Raw genomic sequence first — 25,977 nt, 5'->3', positions numbered from 1 at the left:
AAGGTGATAATACTGATAACATTCAGCTACTAGATGTCGCATTCATTCCATTGCATTTACTTCGCAACAAGTCGTTGCCAGGCACTTACCGTCAGTTCACCATTTACACGTGTTTTCCACATTAACTGACGACCCAGAGACACTACGTGATACCAACGTCGTCTTACTATTGGCTCACAAGCCTTGCTAGAAGTGGACACCAAACGTCAGATACCTTCTACAGATATAAGCAAATCATTCATTTTGGACCCGCCAAAATATTTTAAATAATTGATTCATATTTACCCTACAGACATGAGCGTGGTAACAATCTTCTAAATCATTATGTCAGAAGAAATATCAAAAATCTAATGAACAGATTACCATCCCATCTATCTATCTATCTATCTATCTATCTATCCATCTATCTATCTATCTATCTATCTATCTATCTATCTATCTATCTATCTATCTATAGACATCAAGGTCTGCAGGCCTGCTAAAGACAAAATCAACTCTCTCAATCTCCCTTTGACCTTCCTAAATCTCCTCTCCTCCTCCTCCTCCTCCTCTTCTCCCTCCTCCTCCTCCTCCTCCTCTTCCTCCTCCCTCCTCCTCCTCCTCTTCTCCCTCCTCCTCCTCCTCTTCTCCCTCCTCCTCTTCTCCCTCCTCCTCTTCCTCCTCCTCTTCTCCCTCCTCCTCCTCCTCCCTCCTCATCCTCCTCTTCACCTTCCTCACCCTCGTCCCCCTCCTCCTCCTCTTCCTCCTCTTCCTCCTCCTCTTCCTCCTCTTCTCCCTCCACCTCCTCCTCCTCCTCCTCTTCTCCCTCTTCCTCCTTTCTCCCTCCTCCTCCTCTTCTCCCTCTTCTTCCTCCTCCTCCTCTTCCTCCTCCTCTCCCTCTTCTTCCTCCTCCTCCTCCTCTTCTCCCTCCTCCTCTTCACCTTCCTCCCCCTCGTCCCCCTCCTCGTCCTCATCCTCTTCACCTTCCTCCTCCTCTTCCTCTTCCTCCTCCTCCTCTTCTCCTTCTTCCTCCTCTTCTCCCTCCACCTCCTCCTCCTCCTCTTCTCCCTCCTCCTCTTCCTCCTCTTCTCCTTCCTCCTCCTCCTCCTCCTCCTATTCCTCCTCTTCTTCCTCCTCCCCCTCCTCTTCCTCCTCCTCCTCTCCCTCTTCCTCCTCTTCCTTCTCTTCTTCCTCTTCTTCCTCCTCCTCCTCCTCTTCCTCCTCTTCTCCTTCCTCCTCCTCTTCCTCCTCTTCCTTCTCTTCTTCCTCTTCTTCCTCCTCTTCCTCCTCCTCCTCCTCCTCCTCTCCCTCTTCCTCCTCTTCTTCCTTCTCCCTCTTCCTCCTCTTCCTCCTCTTCTTCCTCCTCCTCCTCCTCCTCTTTCTCCCTCCTCCTCCTCCTCTCCCTCCTCCTCTCCCTCTTCCTCCTCTTCCTCCTCTTCCTCCTCCTCCTCCTCCTCCTCCTCTCCCTCTTCCTCCTCTTCCTCCTCTTCTTCCCCCTCCTCTTCCTCCTCTTCCTCCCTCCTCCTCTCTGTCATAGTTTTTCCAGTCTCTTGCCTCCCCTTCAGGAGGACCCTCCCCCGTTGGATGCGACTTGGTCTCTTTCTCTCTCTTCACTCTTCTGAATATTTACTCCGCTTGAAGATTTTTTTCAGTGTCCTCAAAAACAAACGCCTTTTTTTTTGTTTCATCTGTATTTCGTCCATGGAAGAAGTTGGTTTCTAACGAGATTAGAGCGACTAATAATAATAATCCGGGAGTTCTTTGGTCGGCAAGGTGAGTAAAACACTGTCAATGAATTCAAACTAAACTAAACTAAACAGACTGTCACAAAGACTTTGTCGCTTTATGTGACTTTTATGAAACATGATGATGCATGTTAGTGATTAACAGACTCAACAGATACATTTTACACTCTGTATGCTTTCGTTTAATAGACTACTGTATGGGAATGTGCTGAAAAATACTGCAGTAGAATCCTAAAAACCAACCTCTAGGGACTTAAAGTGGACATGTATTAATCTACTGTGAGTTTATAGTCAATTTTATGAATGATGTTTTCATTTAGATGGACTTTAATTGCTAGAATGCATAACCTTTTGCACATTTGAGCAGTTTCATCTGGCATTAATATCCATCTAAAAGGTTCAGAGCTCTGTAGGAAGACTTCTTTTATATGTCCTTTTATAAAAGATGGTACCTTGTACTGTAAAGCATACTGTATGTTTGGAAGTTGTGAACAATAGAGGAAGAAGTACTATCATACTTGTCCCACCATTTTACCACTTCTATTATTATTGATATGTTCTGTGATGTTCTGTTTTAACAGTTACCATATCTTTTACTTTATTCATCTGCTTTTATTGTCTTGTGAAGCACTTTGTAACATCTGTTTTGAGAAGTGCTATATAAACAAATGTATTATTATATTATTATTTACTTAAGTAAAATCAACTCCATTAGTAGTAAAAGTCCTACATGGGAAAGCAACTAGAAGTACATTAATTTAAGTACTGTAAATACAACTTTACTTAATTTTGTCCATTATAAAGTACTTTATACTTCTACTGCACTACAATTCAGTGCTGTTGACATGTGATGAGCTCATGAAATGTGATGCATTGTTAGAAAATAATTAAAATGAGCTAAAGTAAAAAGCTATTATATCAGTGCATCAGAAATAATAATTTAATACTTTTAAAATAGTATAACACAATTTTTTTTAATAATGAGTACTGTTACTTTTGATATTTCAAGATCATTTTGCTAACAATACTTATACTTTTAATTAAGTGATATTTTCAATGCACCTTTCTTGTGATAGTGTGTTTTTATATTGCAGTCTGGCAACGTTTACTTACTTCAAGTAAAGGATCTGAATACTTCCTCCACCTCTGCTTAAGAAAAAATACAGAAGTATTATCAGCAAAATGTACTTCCAAGTATTACTGTAACAGTAAAAGTACTCATTATGCACAAAACACCACTGATACTGTTATATTTCAGTATTATGTTTATCATAATATTGCTTTATTATTACTGGTCCGTTAATATGTTGACAGCCAACGTTAACTATTCTGTTGGTTAACAACGTGTCATATTTTAGAAGGCAACATGTTTTGCATTTAAAATCTTAATTTTCAAGGGAAACAGCTGTCAAATAAATGTTGTGGAGTAGAAGTATTAAGTAGCAGAAGAACTCCAGTTAAGTACAACTACTTCAAAATTAGGTACAGTACTTGAGTAAATGTACTTAGTTACTGTCCACCACTGGTTGTGAGAGTGTATCTAGGGTCACATTTCTTTTAAAGCAGATTTCTCAACCCAGTTTTGTTGCTTTATTGATGCTCTATGAGAAGAGACACACTAATAATAAATCATCTGTCTGTTCAACAAGTTATATTATTAGTCAGCACACAAAGACTTAACAGCCGACACTTATCGTATCAGTGAGGGAATTAAAACAGCTTGTTGAAGTGAACTCCCAGCATTGTGTCACTGCTTCGTGCACTTGCTTTACTTTCCCTGGCTGACTGAGTTTTTTGGCATCTCTGGCTCCGCTTTGATAACTCCTCCAGCTACTATCAAGAGAGCGTGACTCAGAAAAGCTGTGCTCCTCTGGCATGTCTCCTCTATCGATTCATTACAGAGGAAGTGGCTGGCTGGGAGTAGGTCTGCTGTTTCCTCAATGCCCACCTCCTCCACCTCCTCCTCCTCCTCCTCCTCTTCCTCTGTTGTGTTTGATTTTTATTAAGTCGTTTACTCTTAATCCAACTTCTTCATCTCTCGGTCTGTGTGCCCCGTGACTCAAGCCAATGAAACGTGGCAGCGAGGTGGCTGCAGCCCAAACAACTGTGTGACATCCTGTGTGTGTGTGTGATGGCGTGACTCAACTTTCATGTCCTGTCAGTGAAGTTAATCAGGTGGAGCAGATGGAGATGGAGTGTTTTTCTTTTTCTCTGCAGATGTAGAGAGACTCCTGTGAGTTGTTGATGCTTTCATGCATGTGCGTTATATTTACGAGTGTGTGACACTGAAAACAATAATGGTTATGAACAAGTCTCTGATATATAAAGGTCCACTTATAAACGGGAATATGATGCTTTCATAAACTGATTGTGTCCTCATTTTGACTGATTGTTTTCTGCAGATGCAGAGTTTGGGTAAAAAGACATTTTCCAAAAAGAATAAAAGCACCACATTTAACACAAACTCCTGCACGTCACCAGATTGTTCATAGTCACTTGTTGACAAATGGCAGCACAGTCTCATGGCAGTTTGGGAAATAGTCACAAAATGTAATCTATTTGATTCGTGTACATAAACACAAATTTCCCTTTTTTTTCCTGACTTTCGACCGCGCATTATTTGTGTGTTTTCCTACGAATGTCCAGCAACACATGACGCACGTGTCAATTTCTGCTCCAGTCTTTTCGAAATAACACTACTTTTACCAATATATCCATCCCGTCCTCCTCCCTACGCGACGATTACATACAAATTGATTTCGTGCTGACCATCACGAAAAATGTGATATTCTTGTTTATGTATACGAATCAATACATTCAATTTCGTGACTATTTCACGAACTGCAGTGCGACTGGGCTGCAACTCTTTAATTAGGGCTGTCCTCGACCAAGGAAATTCTTAGTCGACCAACACATGATTTTGTTGACTAATCGATTAGTTGATTTAATTGATAGAGAAAGAATCACAGAAAAGAGCCACTTTAAATCTCAGTCTCTGTGTTTATCAGAGATGTGCGCGTGAATTTCTTGGAAAAAAAACTTTTACAGCGTTGATCCTCTCTAAGTTTAGAGGCTATAAAATGATAAACTGCTGCACATCAAAAGGTTGTTGACAAATTGACTAACACGTTTACAGCCCTGGTCCTCTGTCAGTTTAGAGCTATAAAATGATAAACTGCTGCACAACGAAGCATACTGTTTTGGAAACAAACCCCTCACTTCTGTTCCTCAGCAGAGCTGTAAAATCACCCTGTGAATTCAGCATTTTTGCACTTTAACACTTATTGTCTGTGACTTATGAATGAAGGCTTTTTGATTAAAGAGACCCTGGCACCATTTAGGGCATAAAAACATCTGTGAAGGAAGGCAAGATATGATTAATATCAGAGTAAATCTCAGGCACCTGGTTTGGTCTCCTGACCTCACATCTGCTCTGGCAACCAAACATCGCCAGGAAGTCTCTCTGACTGCAGACTGAACTTTCCTTTGTCCTTGTCCAAGTATTCCTAAAAGCACTGTGCCATTTATAAAAGCGCCATTATTCACGTTTATTGGTTTCATGAGTCGAATGCTGCCTGCGAGAAGTAACTCAACTGTCAACCCTGAAACCATCTTTGCTTTGCCTCAGTGTCTTCATATGAGATCATTATTAGTAGAAAATAGCATCTCCCCCTGCCGTCCTCCAGACTGTTCCAGCTATCAGTGGCATAATGGTGACCCATTTTCTTTTGTCTGGTCGAACCATAAACCCGTCTCTAGTCTGACAGCTGGAGATCTGGCTCACTTACCATCTGTTTGTCCAGGAGAGGACTCAGGGCTCCGGAGAGCTACTGGATATGTTTTGGTTGGAGATGACACTGGCCAGAGACACAACGAGATAGAAAAAGGGAAAAAGAAATGAGGTAGGAGGCATTAGTGTTAATTTGATCCCCCAGTGCCTGGACGTTTTTTAAATTTATTGTACCACCATGCAGTGCACCCACAGTCTCTGCATGTTGTCTCTTGAAGGCCACAATTTTTCTTGACAAGTTTATACACGATGGCCACACAGTCGTGTGTTATTTAAGTGAGATCACAGTGTTGTCTTATCCTTTGAAGCATGGACTCTGTGCTATAGAATTACCTGTGTACTTTCAAATGGTAATCTGCAAAACTCTTGCAGAGATCGTCTTGGAGAGAGGCTCGGCTCTATGGACTGAAATATCTCAATACATCTATTTAATGGATGGCCATGACTTGTTTGTACAGATATTCATGGTCCCCAGAGGATGAAGCCGACTGACTTTGGTGATCTCCAGATTTTTCATTTAGCGCCACCAGCAGGTCAAAGTTATATATCTCAACATCTACAAGATGGTTTGGGCAAAATTGGAAGCAAGAATGAGCGGTGACGCCATATCCAGTTCTTATTATAGGCCTACATCCACGACCTGATCTCATGGGAAGGCATATAAATAGACAGTGTGTCATGAGAATGCATTTCATCCTTTTCATCATTCGCCATTTGTACGCTACGCAACAAAACTACGGTAACAGCCGCAGTAAGGTTTAGGCAACAAAACCACACCCCCTAGGTTTAGGAAAAACGTCATGGTTGGGCTTAAAATAAGTACATAAACAAAGTAAAATATGTACAGAAACAACGTACTCAACAACACTTTGGGACGTAAACACGGAAAACACCGGATGATACGTCAGAGGGCGAGGAAGGAAGCCGGCAATACAGCTATGTAGCTAGACGCCCTATCGTTTACAGTAGTTTTTTTTTGGACACTCGTGATGGAGCACTATTATTCATCGCCGTTTTCTGTGCACAGTAACGTTATAACATTACAACAAAGTTCAACACTGATTGTTTTGACCACGGTTCACAGCGCTGGATGAAATTCACCACATAACGTTAGCTAACGTTACAATAACATAAGCTGTATGGGTAGTCGACTCATCTAATGGTGAGTTAGCAAATTATGGTTACGTTACTTGCGGCTATTTCATTAGAATGAAATGACATAACGTGAATAAACGTGACTAAACGTATCGTGAATAAAACTTGTATACATTACCTCGTCCGTTAACATGAGTTCTGCCTGAGTCACGTCAGATAGATTCTCATCGGCAATGGTGAAGTCGCCAACTCCCATGATCCCACGCTACTTCAAGACATCATCAAACTACTCCTTTTGTTATTGTTTTGATTAAAACTCCCTAGCAGCAGAAATGACATATTGTGTGTTTAACTGACTTGTTGCGAACAAGTTCCTCTATTTTAAGCTCCAACCGGCTCTATTTAGCTGCATGATGAGATTATGGCAGGTGGATAGCAGCAGCCTGTCGTGTGTGGTATACTGTAGAGTAGTATTGGAGGTAGCTGGGGGATGTAGAAGCGGTCAGAAGTTGCCTTACGTCAGCCACAGCAGAGACCCCTCACTGTCTGAGAGCATCTTTAATCTTGTTTCTTTTGTTTTCTTTTAGTTGTGGTGTCCTTTGGTGCTAAATTGTCATTGTTGTAGTGTTTTTGCATTCTACTTGTCAATCATGTGGGTGGGACTGGGTGGCTCTTTTTCCTTATGTTGCGTGTTGATTTTATACACTGACTTTTATTTATGTATAAAATGTTGCATGTCACTGGAAATTCTGTTTATACACCCCATACTTTTTATACATCAGTGACAAGCTTTCCTTATGAAAGTTAATAAGATGTAAAAAATGACCTTTGTCTACTCCCCAAGCTTCTATTTTTGATGCATAAATAGTCGTGATGAAAAAGACAAAGAGCACAGGGAATTCAAAAGAAGGTGACACGGGTTGAATATTCCTACCACAGGCTTATATAAGCCTTTCAACCCCATGTGCTCTGCAGCCGTGCAAGTAATTTGGAGCAGATTCGACTGCAGCCCTCCAGCTCGGGAGGGTTTTGGGTCGCTCGCTCTGCTCTGGCCGTGGAACATGTACAGTTTCATTGGGCTCTGGCTCAAATAACCAATCATAAAAAGCAGAGGTCGGGGGGTTTGGGGCTGGAACAGGAGGAGGAGCTAACGGCGGCTTGATGAAGTGACCACAGACTACTTGTACTGTGGTGAGGGTCTTTCCTGAAGTTGCTTATGTTGGTGGTTGGTGGGTGGTGTTTGGGGTGGTGGGTGGAGCAGCAGTGGAGACATTGTTCATTAAGATTTCAGGGGCTTTCATTGGTGTCTATGTCTCGCTGTGGTGTCTATGCAGGATGACTGGAACCAAGTGAAACCTGAGATGCAGAATTAGAGGACATACAGCACCGAATTCAAGGCCCAGGGAGCTTCTCGCTTTTTGTTTTCATATGTAATGAAAATGGTGTTACGTTTATGTTTTTGTTTGCTTTCAGTGAAACTAGTCGTGCAGATGGAGCGCTGAATGTTTATTTAGTCATTTACAAGATAAAATATCATGAGTTTACCATGCAAGATGTGAGCGTTGCATGAGAAAAACAAATGGCCTTTGTGTCATGCTTGGCACCGTGCGGACATGAACTGCTAGACCTCTTGATGTTTTTCTTGAGCTTATACCCAGATCCACTCCACCAGCTGCGTTAAGCTATGACTCTCGCACTCGTCCATCTTGCATTTTTATGAGAGGACTTATTTTCTTTTTTGTGTTCCATTTTCCAGGCCACTTCTGAAAGACAAACCTAGACTCAGGGAAGGCAGGATGACAGATTTTCACTATTTGTCAGCGTCCACATTACTCAAAACAACACAAGCTCTGTTTGGGAAAAAAAGGATTCTTTGTGAAAATGGACACAGAAGCCAAAAAGGTTTGGAAAAAAAGAAGTGTGAGCCAGTATAGGTCGGATGGCATCGTTCAAGGACTTTTCCTTTTACCCGATTTTATTCCCAACTCTCTTCTGTTTACATGTCAGAGGAAGAGAGTGTTGAGATGCAGACCTGGATGTACATGCAAGATGTTTCCTATCGGCTTCCTATTGTTTGTCCCAGTTTTCACTCCCCTGGTGCCGCCGTCTGCTGCAAAGATGATTGAAGACAGAGGAGAGAGCATGGACCTGAGGGACTGTGTGGACAGGGTCTGATTCTGTTGAAAAACAGAAGGCTGAAGAGATGAAATTATTGGTTGGAGACAGATGATAATGAACCAGGGAGTTGTAGTCAATTAAAGAGTAATGAGAAAAGCATGTTCGCTTCAAAGACATTGTCAATAAAGTGCTGACAAGATACTCTGTGGTAACTTGCTTTTGCAATGTGTTAACAACAAAATTGCTTATTAACTGGTAAATAGTTTAAACTAATTTGCAGCACTTTTTAAAAAGCCGGGAGAAGCCTCACCGAGATAAAAAAAAATATATATTCCTCCATGACTCACAGAAGACCTGCTGTGATTCCTGCTGCTTCTTTTTGCCTCTGGGCGTCCAGAAAAAGAAAAGCGTTAACAGTTTCCCCTCCACTTGGTTTCCTTGAGATGGAACGTCATACCTAAACAAGATGACAGGCCCCTGGACCCTCTCCCTCCGACCATCCACAGTGTTTGCCCTCCCACGATGTTGCCCAGGATGTCCTGTGTGGTGGCTGGTATCTGGCTCTTGTCTCCTCTTTGCCCGCCCTGTCTTCCTGTTGTGTTGGACACACATGCAGGTGTCCTACCAAAAAGCCCCTAGAGACTAATGTGTTGCACAATACAGAGGACCATGCCAGGGCTTTCAATTACCTCGAGCACATTCTGCAGCGCCTACTTTCATCTGTCTTTAGCCACGAGGCCGTCCAACAAGATGAATTAATGGCGCCACCTGTGGGGTTTGAAACTGTTTCAGTCTAGTGACACTGCTGGGAAAAGCATGGAGGGATAAGACTTAAGTAAAGGAACATCTCCCAGGGTTCACCTTCAGGGTAGCACACGTGGCTGAAGTTTTTTGAGTGAAGAAAATAAGGCTTTAACTTCCAGATGCTTGCAGGATGAGGCCCATCTGGAGGGAGGGAGGGAGGGAGAGAGGGAGGGAGGGACAAGGAGCTTTTTGGGCTAAAAAGAAATAAAATGATCACTGTAATAAGTTGCAGGTTTCCACCTTGTCCTCCAGAAAGGCAGCACACCATGTGCGTGAGGTATAGCCTGTAAATCAACGGGATTTAACTTTTAGGAATTTACTGGCCCAGACTGGACTTCCTGGAAATAGAGATAGAGAAGGAAAGCCAATAGAGATAATAACTGATAACTATTCTGGTGAACTCTACCTGCCTTGATGCTACTCCGCTAGTGCTGAAGCCTTTCCTGGTTATCTAAGTACCTCAGTTACTGCAGACGCTTGACCACATGGCAGTAATTGAAAATGCACATCTGTCTCCCAGTGTGCAGCTCCTGCTCTCCTTGCATAATGGCTGTACCACCCTACAGGCAACAACACTTTGGTGAATCACCCATTATTTTTCCTTGTAGAAGACATAAATTAATGCTGGAAACAAGTGGCAGAAGAATATCATCAACAACGACAGAAAAATATGGCCACACGAGCTCCAATCGTTCCCAGCTCGCTGCATCGTAGCAGCTGCAAAGAGAAAAAAAAAGCTGCCATCCAGTCACATTAGAAGTGTTGTCTTAATCTAAACCAGATGTGGCGTGGTTAAAGTCTGTTACCGTAAATTGCTCTCTCTCTTTCTCTCTCTCTCTCTTTCATACAACCGTGACTCAAAGTCTCGCATTAAAGCTTCTGCATGGGAACGTTATCCGCAGAATGAAGTATGTCGCTCTAAAACATTGTGTCTCAGTAAAGAATGATGCTTCCTGTGATGTTACTCAGACGCCGCAGACATTCACGAGGGATTATCATAATCTTGTCAGTCGCCATAGACCTCACAGGAAGCCCATATTTTACAAAATATCAACAAAACACTGAATTGTTTTTATACAGTAGGCCTTGTTTGAGTCAGAAAAGACAATTCTTACTAAGTGCAGCATCAATTATTTAAAATGAGGGTTGTCAGAGTTAATAATAATAATAATGCGTGAACGCAAATTAGTTTTAACGCCACTAATTTCTTTAACGCATTAACACAATCGATATTTCGGAGGTGGTAGCTGGCTGAGTTTTAAAGCTAGTGGCATCATATGAGACTAAAAAACCTAAGAAAGCCATTACCAACCATGTCATGCTAGCTTGTTGTCAAGGAGGCTAAATAAGCTGCAAACTCGCGTTAAATTTTGGCGAAGAAAAACTGTCATGGCCATTTTCAAAGGGGTCCCTTGACCTCTGACCTCCAGATATGTGAATGTAAATGGGTTCTATGGGTACCCACGAGTCTCCCCTTTACAGACATGCCCACTTTATGATAAACACATGCAGTTTGGGACAAGCCATAGTCAAGTCAGCACACTGACAGCTGTTGTTGCCTGTTTGGCTGCAGTTTGCCATGTTATGATTTGAGCATATTTTCTATGCTAATTGCAGTACCTGTGAGGGTTTCTGGACAATATTTGTCATTGTTTTGTGTTGTTAATTGATTTCCAGTAATAAATATACACATACATTTGAATTAAGCAGAATATTTGCCCACTCCCATGTTGATAAGAGTATTAAAAACTTGAAAAATTGCCCTTTATGGTAAATTTTGAACAGATAAAAAAATGTGAGATTAAATTACGATTAATCGCGATTAACTATGGGACAATAATGCAATTAATCGTGATTAAATATTTTAATCGATTGACAGCCCTATTTAAATGAAGTTTATAATTGGGTTTTGCAGACATTCAGCTTCTGTGCTCGTGGTGGGTTTTTCCAAAGCAGATGGGGTTCGATTTCACACCTTGACAGCAGCTCCCCCACAACGAGGGTCAAACCCACAAGAGTAAGCAATCTGCACGGTTTTGAGCCAAAAACAAAGGTCGTAATGGAAAGAAAAGAGAGAAGGGGTGCCTCTGTGTGTGTGTGTGTGTGTGTGTGTGTGTGTGTGTGTGTGTGTTGAGGTACATGGAACAGGCAAGGTCTGTGTGTGCACATCTGTGTTTATGTCGATGTTCGATACAGAGTTTTGTGATGACTTGGCAGTTTTTGGCTGCCTGCAGTGGTTCAGCGTTTCCCTTTAGTGGCTGCAGTGTGATCGCCTGTTTCCCCTCGTAAGGAACTACAAGTCAAACAGGCGATTGGAGACGTGCACGCCGGTGATCGACCAGCCTGTGCGGGACAGGCTGTAAAGTTTGGCAAAGCTGTGAAATAGATTCAGATTGTTTTTGCATACGTCACCACACTGGAAGTACATCCAGATGTGCATAATGCATATATGACACCCTAGAGTCATTAATATACTGCATATGAGTCTCTGCACGAGTGACAGTCAATATATAATCACGGTGTGACTAAATGATTCTCTATGTCTCAGATTTGAAGGATGAGTCTGGTGTTCTATATTTTTCCTTTTGTCAACAAATATGAAAACACCAAAACCAACAATGTCTCTAAATACTGTCAGACTTCCTGGTCTGTGCCCCCAAGCCCACTGCTTCCTACTGAAGACATAAACAACTCCCTTTAAAACAAAAAAACAGTAATTAAAAATAAAACAAAAAACAGCTGGGTACTTCAGTTTTTAACAAATGTTACTCAAATAGAGGTAAATGAGCATTTGTTCAGCCGCTGATTAATACACATTTGATATGCTATAGAGGATTTACAGCTGCAGGACGGTGCATGTGGGATCGATTGACCTTAAATAAACTACAGTGCTCGTGTTCATCATCCTAAAGGAACGTGTCACCCAGTGCAACAGTGTAGCTCATTGATGGACGGATTATGAGACAACAGGCCCCTGGGCACAGGCATGTAAAGGGCCCCCATCCCTTATAAGAACAAGAGCCACAGATTCAAAGAGACATATTTCCCGTAATTTTGCATCTCTTTGCGGACATACTGTGTCACTTTTCGGTCATTTTCTAGCTCTTCTTAGTAGTTTTGTGTCTCTTTTTGTCTGTTTTGCATCTCTTGTAGACATTTTTCATCTCTTTATGGTCGTTTTGGGTCTCTTTTTGGGCATTCATCCATCTATCCATTATCTATGACAGGTCCCTGGACAGGTCGCCAGACTATCACAGGGCTTCTTTTGGGTCATTTTGCATCTATTTGTAGACGTTTTGTGTCTCTTTATAGTCGTTTTGCATTTCCTTTTGGTCGTTTTGGGTCTCTTTTTGGTTGTTTCGCATATTTTCATAGATGATTTGTGTCTCTTTTTGGTCTTTTTGGGTCTCTTTTCAGTCATCCATTCATCCATCTATTATCTGTAACCACTCATTCTATTCAGGGTCGCGGGGAAGCTGGAGCCGATCCCAGCTGACATTGTGCGAAGGCGGGGTGCACCCTGGATAGGTTGCAAGACTATCACAGGACTTCTTTTTAGTCATTTTGCATCTATTTGTAGACGTTTTGCATCTCTTTTTGCTCGTTTTGCATCTCTTGATAGACATTTTGCTCCCTAACCCGTTGGGCCTGTGCCCAGTAGGCCCATTCAGTAAATTCCCATCCATACCCCCGGCTATTCAACAGTACAAACTTTCAGTGCAAGCTGTAATCGTGTCAACTTTAAAATCAGATCCAAGTAGAGTCCATGACGGTTTCGAGATCAATATGAGACCAAACCACAATTACTGGAGTCGATTTGAGCTATTCTGACTGAAGGAAACAAATAAAAGAAGACAGAGAATAAACCACAGTAACAGTTGCAGCATGAACAGTTTCCAATCGTAAAAAAAATAATGATTTGGGGTTTCTTCAGCCTGAACGGAGATGCTGATCTAGCTGCCTATCAACTCTACACAAACTCATTGCATACAGAGGTTTCTACAGGTTTGCATTCATGGGTAGGAAATAGATTCAATTCCAATGCACTGGCCCCATATGCTATTGTAATTTGGGAGCACTCAAGACAAAGTCCAATACTGACCAAGATCAATACATGTCCAAGAGAAAGGACCAAACAAAGACTGCAAAAAATGTGGTCTGGCACCCATTTCAATACTCGCTCGCTTAATATAATTACTGACTTTTTTCTCTTAAAGATTTATTTTGCTCAGAGAAATTAACATGGTTGTTGCGAGAGTTCAGCAGAGGCTGTTCCTGTTTTTATAAGCTCCTCTGAAGTTTTCAAAGGCTCTTAACCTCGTGGCCTGTTCTGTATATGTTGAGGGAACTGTGTGTACTAATAAATATGGATGAATAAGCGTTGGCCTTTGTATAGTTTTATCATGGGAAGATCAGCTAAAGACGCAGTGACTAAAGTTCCTTATGAATCTTTTTTTTAAAGCAGCGTTTCCCATAACTTTCTGACCCTGAAAGAGGACAGAAATGATTTGTTTTTAAGAGGATATTAAGCAAAGAGAAAGACATTATTATTAAAGAAGTTAGCTGGTTATGGTGGGAAAATGAGCATGAGGATGATGCTCTGATAAAGAATTAGGACTAAAACATATTAAAGCTGCAGCTCTTATGTTTTTTTCCTCATACAAAAACTGTTAAAGAACTAACAAACTATTTTTTTAAGGTTTGTTACTGTACAGCACACAATAAAGTTTAGATGTGTTGTTCAACTGTGCAGGGTGACGATAAAGATACATCTCTGGAAGAGCAAACAATTTGTTTATATTTTTACTTGCAAAAATGCAAAAGACATTCACAATGCCCAGATTAGCAAATCAATAACATACCGTACTGTAGGTACAAGATCCTCCAAAACATCCACTGTTTGACACATTTCTTCTTGGGTTAAATTGAGGGGAATTCTGCAACGAGTTGTCCGTTAAGCGATTAGTCAATTGACAGAAAATTAATCTGCAACTATTTTGATAATCAATTAATAATTTAAAGCAATTTTTAATCACAAACTTCAAATATTAATGGTTCCAGGTTGTCATATGTGGGAATTTACTGTTTTGTCTTGGTCACTGTTTTATGTTTTATATGCCAAACTATTAACTGATTAATTGAGAGAACTATCGGCAGATTTAATTGATATTTAAAATAATCAGTAGTTGCAGCCATCATTGTTTTGTAAATGATCCAAAACACTTAAAAAACTTAAACTTTATTACATTAGTAATACACATACAGGTGCATAAACAACATTTGAACTCTGCATTTAACCCATCCTAAGCATTTTTTAGGAGCAGAGAGCTGCTGTGAAGCACCCGGGAAGCAATTTGGGGCTCGATGTCTCGCTCAAGGACACTTTGACATGCAGACAACCTTGCGTTTAAAGCACAACCTGCTCTACCCGATGAGCTACCGGTTAACACACAGGTTAACACACAAATTAACTAATACCTATGTTAGACTGAGGTGAGTTTAATGGGAGTAAAGCTGCATTGACTGGTCTATTAATCGATTAGTTGACCGACAAAAGTCATTTTTCAAGCAAAAACTTAGATGGACAAAACTTAATATTTGATTATGTCACCTTGGGCTCTAGGATATTGTGATTTTCACTGTTTTCTCAAGTTTTACTGGCCAAACAATTAACCAAAGAAAATCATCTGCAAATGAATTGATTATTAAAATAATCGCCCTCAAAGTGAGCCGTTCTCAACCTGCCATATACAATATTTTTTCATACCATTACTATTAACTCATTTTGAGATGAGGAAGTAATAAAACAGCATCATGGCCTTATCATAAGGTCATACAATGACATTGCAAATTCAAGAGCATAACTTGACTCACACAAACATCCACAGCCCAGAGAGCAGAGAGCTTCCTGACTGGCAGCGGAGAATTAGTTTGACAGTGAAGCACAGGAAGAGACGAAGAGAGGAAGTGTGCGTCTGAATCAACAACTGGTCTGTGATACATGCTGAAACAATAGCACAAAGGACATTCCAACTGATCAATCAAGCGTCGCAGCCATTAGAAATATCCTGCTTATAGAATCATTATGCCTCTTTTACAAATAGTTACAACATGATTCAGCCAAGTTGGAAGGATTATGTCGTCAATATGTTTTTCATTCGCGGATACATGCAGTTCATTACAACTTGGCTCCTATTTTTAGCCACGTTAGCAGAGCAGCTCTAGGGCTGGTAGTGTCCGCTGGTCGATCCACCGCTTTGACTGACATATCTCTGATATTTACATTCATGGTGCCCGGACTTTGATGATCTACTGGCTTTTCACTTAGTGGCACCAGAAGGTCACATTTTTGACTTATTTAGTGAAATATCTCAGCATCTGCGGGACGGGTTGCTATGAAAGGTAAAGGTGCAGTGTGTACGATCTGGTGGCATCTAGTGGTGAGGTTCTCCCGTGTGCCAAGCGTGTAGGAGAACTACGGTGGCCGATGCGCAAAATGTGAAAACACTAACTGCCCTATATCTAGTGCCAGTGTTTGGTTTGTCCGTTCTGGGCTACTGTAAAAACATGACAGTCGGCTCCATATAGATATAAACGGCTCATTCTAAGGTAACGGAAACACAACGATTCTTATTTTCAGGCGATTATACACTAAAGAAAACATGCTTATTAATTAGGGCTGCCCCTTCTTAGTCGATTAGTCGACTAACCAGTTGCTTTGGTGTTAGTCGACTAAGATTTCCTTAGTCGATTAGTTATTGTTTTATGCTTTTTTTTCATGCTGAGTGACTTATTTCCAAGGAACTTATAAGCACATCTCTGGTAAACACCAGATTTAAAGTGGTGCTTTTGTGTGATTCTTTGCGGAGAAACTCAGTTTCACAGATCTGTCGATTAAATCAACTAATCAAAATCGTACGAGTGTTAGACGACTAAGAATTGATTTGGTCGAGGACAGCCCTAATATTAATATCATATTCCATTTCTGCCAATAGATCCCCCTAAATGTTACGTACTGTTCCTTTAAACATTCATGGTTCCCCGACAGTGTAGCCTTCTGATTTTGGTGATCCACTGACGTTTCCTCTAGCGCCACCATGAGGTTGACATTTGTGGTTTTAAGTGAAACTGTTAGATGGATTGCCATAAATTCAGAGAGCATTGATGTCACTTTGGTGATTCCCCTCATCTGAACATTTTTATTTGTCCAACACTTTCATTTATGACAAAACACCTGCAAAACTGAAAGGGCTAATTAGTTGTTGTAACAAACCAGAATGATTTAATTAAGTACTTATGTGTTTCACTACAGTCGCTCTTATCAGTTGAAGCTTTTACTTAGATTTTACTTTAGAAACAAGTCTTGTTTTTCATATGGTGTGGAACAGAAATTAGTGTAGTCTACCTTTTTATGTTATTGATTATGGTGATGTGTTGTACATGAATATCTCTGCTCACTGTCTTCACATGCTGGATAGCGTGCATCACGAGGCTCTGAGATTTATTACAAACTGTGGATCTCTTAGTCACCACTGTGTGTTTTATACTCAAAAGTGAACTGGCCTGCTTTATCTATACGTCGCCTCAGTCACTGGTATGTTTTTATTTACAAAGCTATTCTTCGTCAAATTCCTACCTACTTATCTTTTCTTTTAAATTTCAATTATGAAAATTACAATCTCCTCTGCAGGCCTTTTTGAGTTTTGGTTGTTCCCAAAATCAGAAGTGAAATGGGAAAGAAAGCTTTTAGATTTTCTGCACACACTGCATGGAGCAATCTACCAACTGATCTTAAGCTTCAAAATATACTAACCCTGAACAAGTTTAAAACTACGGTAAAGTCCAGGATGTCCGTTTGCAAATGTTTCATCTGATAAGTTTCAATGTCACTCATCTCTATGTGCTTTTATGTGAAATGTGTTGCTGCTATTCTTGGCCAGGTCTCCCTTGTTAAAGAGAGCTTTGTTCTCAGAGGAACAAACCTGGGTAAATAAAGGCAGAATAAAATAAATAAATACCACATGCATGCAATATGATACATTTCTGTATTTTGTTAATAAGGGTATGAGGAGGAATCTGCTTCACTTGAACATGAAGCTTAGTATGACCAGTAAAGAGGCAGAAATATGACAGAAAATGGTAAATTCTTGTTGTTTTAAGTCTGAATCTGGCTCCCTTTTATGTTCCGCTATTACAAAGTGAGTGTAACCATTTCACTTTTCATGGTTTGTCTACCTACCAGGTCACAAAGACCCACCCAACCCCCGTGTCAAAAGCTAATTTGCTGCTATAATCACAGTATAAGTGACATTCACAAGTTTGAACACTATTCAATTTATTTTTATAGAGCGTCAAATCATAACAGAAGTTATCACAAGTACCGTACTCTATAATTTAGAGACCCAACAAGAGATCCCCCATAAGCATGCATTGTTATACGACAATGGCAAGAAATAAACTCCCCTTTTACGGGTAGAAACCTCGGGACAGAACCCGGCTCTGGGCGGGCGGCCATCTGCCTCGACCGGTTGGGTTTATTATCCTGTCACTATGTGATAAAGCCACACTGTGGACACAGATGGTTCATGCAACAAATAACGAACTTAAAATGGTGTGAATGATTTTGAAACACAACTTGTGTTTCTTATACGAGCTGCAGCCTTCTAATGTTGTGGACTGAGAGGTTCTTACTGTGAGAGTTTACAATGCAAAGCTATGTTTTCTGGTCTCGGTTTGTGGAAAAGGCTGTGTTTTTTTACAAGGACTCTTATGCGTCTTTGCACCAGCGTGATCCACAGAGCATTACAGCACATGTAATTACAGCTCTGTATGGTCATGTCCCTCTGAAACCTCAGCCAGAGCCTCCATTTTGGGTTTTCCACCATTTCACTCGCTAAAAGTTTGGATAAAACACTTGTTTAAAGAGACCAGACAGGATTTGAATCCAAGGTGTGTAAGTCTGTATTTGTGTTTATTCTGCTCCGTAGAGGTGAACTGGTGTATTTATAACAGTGTCTCAGTGTTGAAGTTTTGTTTTTGTGGACCCTCTGCTTTCTCTGACCATCGAAGCCACAGTCATCCTGCCTGTGGTTTTGGTCTGGAGTGTGGAGGACCAGGCAGCAGTTTGCACTGTGGGTCTCTGTAGGAGAGCGCACGAGCCTCAAACGTGTCGGAGTAATGCAACAGGGAGAGCAAAGGCCTCCAACTGGCAAGAAGCCCAGCTCCAAAAAAAAAAAGTGTAAACCACATCAGATCACACACATCTGCACAAAGTAAACACTTCATGAATGGAGAAAACAAGGATTATTTATTTGCTTTCTCATCAACATCCCTAAAGACTGCAGTTACAACAGTTGTTGTAATTTTATTCCCCGTGCTGTTATACTGTTGTATCATGTCAAATATTTGGTCATACATGCCAACCTTGGGATCTTAAAAAAGGGAGGATTTCACAACCAAAGCGGTGGGAGTCTGGGGTTCCTCCCCCCAGTCTGGTGACTTTTAAAGGGACTATTTGTAACTTTCAGAATTGCTGCTTAACAGCGACACCTGTGGCCGTGAAGTCAATGAAAGTCAGCGTCGGGCTCGCGCTTGCTCGCTCTAAATATACCTGAACAAGCATCGCTCAACACAGTGAGGAGACACACGTCAGCTAAAACCACAATATCACTCTATATTTCAGCTGCTTGGCAGTAATGTTAGCTGACCAGACGAAGGTCTCTCCATGAATCAATGCTGATCCTAGTGTTGGCTTTTCCTGCCTCAGCCTCCCTCCTGCGCCCGCAGGGAGACACCGGCAACCGGAGTCTCTAATCCGCTGCCTGCTTGCCTTCACTGACACAGCGCGTGCGTTCTCGCTCCACCTCTAGACGTGCATGCGCGCTCACTCCACACTGCAGAAGAGTTAGTTTAGCTCTGAGAATATCTAGTGAATGTTCAGTGGACTTTTGTGCAGAAATAAATGCTGCAGCTCCTCCAGATCAACAGAGGTTTCTCGTGTCTTGTCTTTTCTCTCCTTCTCTCAAACCGTGTTGTGTCGGTCGCGAGCGTATACATATCTATGGTCCTGAGCAGCTCTCTTCCGCCTTGACCTCTGACCTCCAGATATGTGAATGTAAATGGGTTCTATGGGTACCCACGAGTCTCCCCTTTACAGACATGCCCACTTTATGATAATCACATGCAGTTGGGGTCAAGTCATAGTCAAGTCAGCACACTGACACACTGACAGCTGTTGTTGCCTGTTGGGCTGCAGTTTGCCCTGTTAGGATTTGAGCATATTTTTTGTTTTTATTACTTAATACTTTTAAGACCCCGCAAGTACCCTGAGATAGGAGTCAATACAAAATCAGCTCTCTCTTCTCGACTCATGTTGATGTCCTCATGCGCTCCAAAACAACAGTGTTACCATGGAGACATTATCACTGCAACCACCGATATCCATGGGCTCTGTTCTCAATCACCGTGGGGACAGATGTTGTCACATGAGCTCCAGTGCCTTCTGACCTCACTCATAAAGACACTCTCCAACATAAACACACACACACACAAACTCTCTAGCTTATCGTACTACTAGCTATTTACCACTACAGGAAAAGGTCTGGTAATCGCACATTACATCCTCTTGGATGCCGTCATCTGAAAGGTCCCATATCGTGCTCATTTTCAGGTTCACACTTGTATTTTCTGTCTCTACTGGAACATGTTTCTATGCTGTAATGTTCAAAAAAACTTTATTTTCCTCATACTGTCTGTCTGAATATACCTGTATTTACCCTCAGTCTAATACGGAATTGCAACGGAATTGGTTGCTAGGTAACAGCGTGGGTCCATGTTTACTTCCTGTCAGCTGATGTCATTCACATACACTGCAACTGGGACACATTTAGAAAGTTTACGTTTAAAACTGTGAAATGGTCTAAATATTGTAAATTTGTGACATCACAAAATTACAGAAATCCTGACAGCTTGTTTCAAATAGAGTTTCTGAATACGGGCTGTGTGTATTTCTCCGTGGATTGAGCGTTTCGATACTTTCACAGTATTTATATAGGATTAGTGATGTTAATAATTAACAGTTTAACTGTTAACCGACACTAAGCGTTTTAACCGATTAACGCAATCGGTTAAAACGGTTAAAAGAAATGTTAATAATTAATTAAAAAGCTAAGAAAAACTCGTCACTTTAAGGAAAAAAGCTGGTCCACCTTAAGACAGTCTGAGCCGGAGTTGAAGATACGGGAAGTGGGTATGTGTATGTGTGTGACTACGTTGAGCACGGAGCCACCAGCAGAGCTACAGCTGCTAATGTAGCACAAACACACACACTGTTTGTCAGGCAATCGCTATCGTTAATCCCTGTAGACAGAGTATCGTTACGCCGGGCAGACACACAGCTGACAACCTGCTAAACTAAACTAAATATGCAGTGGAAACTTTTACTGGGAAAGTGGCTGCATGTCCGCGACACTACACGCAGCATCTAAGTTATCTATCTGCTAAGTTAACGCTCTCGGACGGTGAACTGGGGACTCCGTTGTCTGTTGTGCTCATACACTGCAACTGGCACACCGCTGCATGCGAGTCACAAATCTTGTCGGTTAACGGTTAATAATCAGTTAACGAGGGTCAATTATCGGTTAAGAAAAATTTTCAAAATTAGCATCCCTATATAGCACTTAAACCTGCTTTATAATAAAAAAAAAAGACGTGAAAATCTCACTTTTTACAATGTGGGACCTTTAAATCAGCTTCTGCTTTCATGTTGAGGGAGAGTTCATTTTTAAGTTACTTTTTTTGTCTCCTGCCTTGAGATCTTAGGTCATTCGAAGGTAACAAAAACACAACGATTCTTATTATCAGGTGATTACACACTAAAGAAAACATACTTATAAATATCATAATCCATTTGTGCTAATAGATCCCCCTAAATGTTACACTCTGTTCCCATAAATTGTGTTTTTATTGGCTGCTGGGAGGTGATATGAAGAGACAATAAAGTGAAGTGATACAGCTAACTGACCTCAGATCAGCTGCCTGATGAATCTGTCATTGGTTCCCACTGGAACCTAAACTTGAATGAACGTAACGGGGGGACCAGGAAAGGGGAGCGCACATACTGCATCCTGTTTTTCTCAGTTAATTAAAGGATCCCAGACCACAAAGACTGATTGCCAAATGAAAGCTGGCCTGACGTTGCGCCGTAGAGATGACAGAGTTGACTTGAGGTGATTTCGTTAGTTTTTCCATTGCAGCTCCCCTAATTAACAGAGCTTTAAAACGACTCGAACCCGAGCACAGATTGGCAGGCTGCACAAGGCATCTGTCGTTGTATTTAAGAGCCTGCTGGTAAGAAGTCTTTTGTCGAGGAGGATCCAAATAATTTATTCCTGTGTTATTAGTGGAAACTCTAGCAAAGCTGTGGGGCAGATCTGCTGACACAATTATAAGATACAGTTGCAGAATAAGGGGTCAAATTAAGACCATTTAACTGTCTGTAAAAGGAGACAAAAGAAACAGATTTTTTTTGCAAAGGTGTACAGTTAAGGTTCAAAAGTTCAAGAATCCTCACTTCACTCGCTTCAGTGTTGCAGATAACAAACACCGCAGAGCTCGCTCAGCGAAATTCAGACTTCTGTGCAGGCCTCCCCCTCCTCTCTCCCTCGCTAGATCATCCTTTTGTCACGCAACTCCCCCGAGAACCGTCAACTGCGTTTGAGCTGCCAAGAGTTTTCCACTGAAAAGCTTTTTTTTTCCAGTGTGGGGGTTCAGCTCATGTGGCAGAATACCACCTTTTACCGTATACGATGTCTTTACTGTAAACAGAGGGGAACATGTTGATGTAGGCTTTCTGGATTGACGGTTGATAATGTGGCAAAATTGATGAACACCGTGAAATTTGTGGGTGTTTTTTTTAAGTTTTATGTGTGTTCTCGCATTACATTTTTGGGTGTGGCATGTAATTGTTTCTCAGAGTCCCCAGTGTGTTGTTAAGGATCTCTATTGCCCCCCCACTCCCCCCTCCTCAAAACCAGCCACCCACCCAACATGAGGCATAGCAGCAACTGAGGAGCGTGTGCCAGCCTCACTGCGGTCTAGCAGCCGAACCCGTCCTGCGCGCCAAGATGAGAACCCAGATGCAAAGGATTATGGGTTTTATATTCAGTTTACAGTAACTCTGGTTAAATGTGGGGGTGGGATTGGGAGGAGAGGGGAGACGGGGAGAGGGGACTGCGGTCGGTGTGTCACATGGAGGACTCGGGCTAATATATTCCAGTTTCTGTCAGTTTCTGCCCTCGAGCAGTTTTATAGATTTGTTTTTCTAAGAGCCGAACTGTAAATTTGCGACGCGAACCTCTGGCTGTTCTCTCCTGTGGAGGGTATTTTTCGATACCCGCGATGATCACAATCAGAGGGTGATCATTTAAATCTCCTTAAGGCCGCGATACACACCGCAACTGTATTGGCCAACTTTTAAGTGTAATGGTGCACAGAAATGCTTTAATCATGTGCAGAGTGACCATGTTGTTGCCAGGAAACATTTGAGTTGATTTTTTGTCCTTTGGTCTTTCTTTTCTTTGTCTGTTGCTGGAGGTTTTGCCAATTTATAATGCACACAATTTAGCGGAGTGCACTGGTTTCCCATTTAGTTTTTCATGTCAAGGACCCCTTAAAGGGCCTGCAGTCAGCCACAGACTCCTGTTTGCTACAATTGTGTCTCAAGGAGTTCAATTATGGCTAGTTTCTAACAAGCAGTTCAGTTCAGTTCAGTTTGTTACACATAAGAGTGGCTATATTTGTGTTTCCGTGAGGAGAAGTTGTGGATGGTACCAATAGAACAAGTCCAATCTTGATACCACCTCAGTTGAGGTTCCCAGTGACTTGAGTTGATACTAGAAGAAGTTAACCCCCCGAGAGACCACTGGTCAGATCTCACTACCCCGCTCTATATGCAAATTAACATATAGTAAATTACTAATACAGCAGACGTTGCAACATAAGATTACAGGGATCAGTAGTAATATCCTACATATTTGTGAATTTGGGTACATTTTATTAACATAAAAATATAAGGTCAGAGCTCTAGTGGGCACTTCTTCATTTTACTCATTGGTGTGACTTTTTCCTTGCATACCGGCACTTCTCACAAGCTGACGTCACTCTTTTCTTCCCTCTCCATATCAGGTTGTGAACGTGTAAAAACTGTGGGGGGCACCTGGACGAGCCGATGCACGGCACGGCCACGGCAGACTGTTTGTCAGAACTTTTTTTTTTAATTATTAACAAATATAATTCATGAAAGATTATTTAAAAGTTTTCTTAATCTGCTCTTTTAGGGCAAACATTTCCAGAAGAATTACATTTTCAGACAAATATACAGTACAAACACAGCACCTTAACCCTTTAATGTTCCAGTTGGAATATTATTGGAGTGTTATAGGCCTACCATACAGAAGCAGATGCATAGCCCAAGTATAATAATAGCAATAAAACCACAGCTGGTAATGTCTGACACAGTTTAACATGCTCAACAAAATATGTCGCAAGAGATTGTTGATACCGGCCGATACACACGCCAACATGTGAACTTAAGGGGAGTACTCAAGCACTTTATAAGGTTATTGTCCACCAGCAGCTCCCGGGTACCTCCGGACCACTGAAACCAGACTTCAGAGCCGGGGATGAGAGTGAGCGGGCGGGTGTCAGCTCTGTGCAGAGCATCGAAACAAAAATACAGACGCATAGATATATAGCCTTTCTCTCAGTCTGCTGAGCAGCAGCTGAGCAGCTGTCGTTCTTCGGAAGCGGACCATTTAATTTGCAAAATAAAATGACAAACATCATCCAAGCCCCCTCACACAAAAAAATGGCAATGTACTTAGCCAATCGCCAATAGCCCATATATTCATCCAATCACCCAACCCTACAAGCTACCATCAATAGTTCACTCGACCCGGATTTTAAAAAAAATGGCAGCTCGCAAAACTACACCGTACACCTGCCGAAGAGCAGATCCTTACAGGTACCGCTGAGAATCCCGCCTAAACTGAGGGGGTACTATCTGGAGTGGAAACACGGCTAGAGAAAAGGACCTCGTACCAAAAGTGAGTCGAGTCGAGCATAGCCGTACCGTGCAGTGGAAACACGGCTCCTGATTTGACTTCGTACAGAGCTCACTTTGGGTGGGCAGAGCACTTGGGAGTAAAGTCTGATACAAGAGCAATGATTCTTCATTTGTGCTCTCTCATTTGTTTAATGGTATTATAATAGAGTTTAACCACTCCTTATCTCTCCCTGTGGGAACCACCGGTCGATTAAATCTCTCCCTCAGCCGTATGCTGACGTGTTGGCCAGGCCTTTATTCTGAAACTCTTCCACTGTAGTGACTGATTACCTCATTAAAACTGTAATCCAAGGGATTACAATAACTCAACAATGTGTTCAGATAACTGTAATTTTCCTATTGATTCACTTTTCATTTTGCACTGCTATGACAAAGTTCAGGAAATGTATATCATGTTTAAAATAATTTTTTTATAAAGAACACCTGCCTTCATTTAAAGAGCCTTCCAAGTTCCTTGATTTGATTTTTAAAAGTATTCCCAGAAGAAATCCTTTAATGTTTTTCAAAACATGTATAATAGTATGCATCTTATATTTCAGTTCCAGTTTTGTTTTCTATTATAATACTCTCTTAATGGAAAACACGCTTTCTGCTCTAACCTCGCATCCATCTTCGTCAAGCTAGCCTGTTTTATTAATGACCTTATTATGAACTTTGTTACATCAGACATTAAACTGTAGCGGGGATTTGGTGCTGATATGAAGTGACTTATTATCCAGAATAGCATGAAAGAAGATGTGAATTATCTGCAGTTTGATTCACACTTCTAAGTCACACAAGAATGCACTGCACCTGCAGGATCGTGTGTCATAACTCCATGTTCAGTATTTCACCACGCCGCCTTTCTTTTGTAGCCTTGTTGACTTTGGTTGGAGTTTTAAAATAGTGCGAAGCATAAAGGCACTTTAAGTTTTTATGTTATTGATTCTGGAAGAACACACTAGAGTCTGTAACGCCAGGAGAAGATCTGAAAGCTCAAGAGGATAAAAGAGAGAGTGTGGAAGATGGGAGACATATTTTGTATTTTCTGTGTGACTGACATCAGAGCACCTCGACATGAAAGTGAACTTGTATTTGGCAGGACTGTCTCTCTCGCTGTCTCTCTCGCTGTCTCTGTCTCTCTGTCGCTGTCTCTCTTAACACCACGACCGATATGTTATTCTGTCTGTTTTATTTTTCTTTCCCCCATGGCTTTCCCTTCCAGTGGGTGACTAATATTTTCTACCTCAATTAGCACTGCAACTGCATATAAATTAAATAAAAGACAGAAATCTGAGGTTAGAAGGAAAGGAAACAGAAGCAAACAGTTTGGTGGACCTAAA

General features: G+C 41.4%; 1 protein-coding gene across 1 annotated transcript in view; it reads left to right on the top strand.

The window, feature by feature from the left end:
- The first annotated feature begins 1,547 nt into the window (after positions 1 to 1,547).
- pear1 (platelet endothelial aggregation receptor 1) overlaps positions 1,548 to 25,977 on the top strand; it is a 69,175-nt gene continuing 44,745 nt past the window's right edge. Inside the window, exon 1 of the mRNA XM_074652775.1 lies at positions 1,548 to 1,752. The gene's annotated coding sequence lies outside the window, so the exon portion shown is untranslated. The remainder of the gene's footprint in view (positions 1,753 to 25,977) is intronic.

The sequence above is a fragment of the Sebastes fasciatus genome, chromosome 12 (genome assembly GCF_043250625.1).
Source record: "Sebastes fasciatus isolate fSebFas1 chromosome 12, fSebFas1.pri, whole genome shotgun sequence".
NCBI lineage: Eukaryota > Metazoa > Chordata > Actinopteri > Perciformes > Sebastidae > Sebastes > Sebastes fasciatus.
Note: the sequence above shows the minus strand (reverse complement) of the source record. Positions and strands in the feature narration are given on the sequence as shown.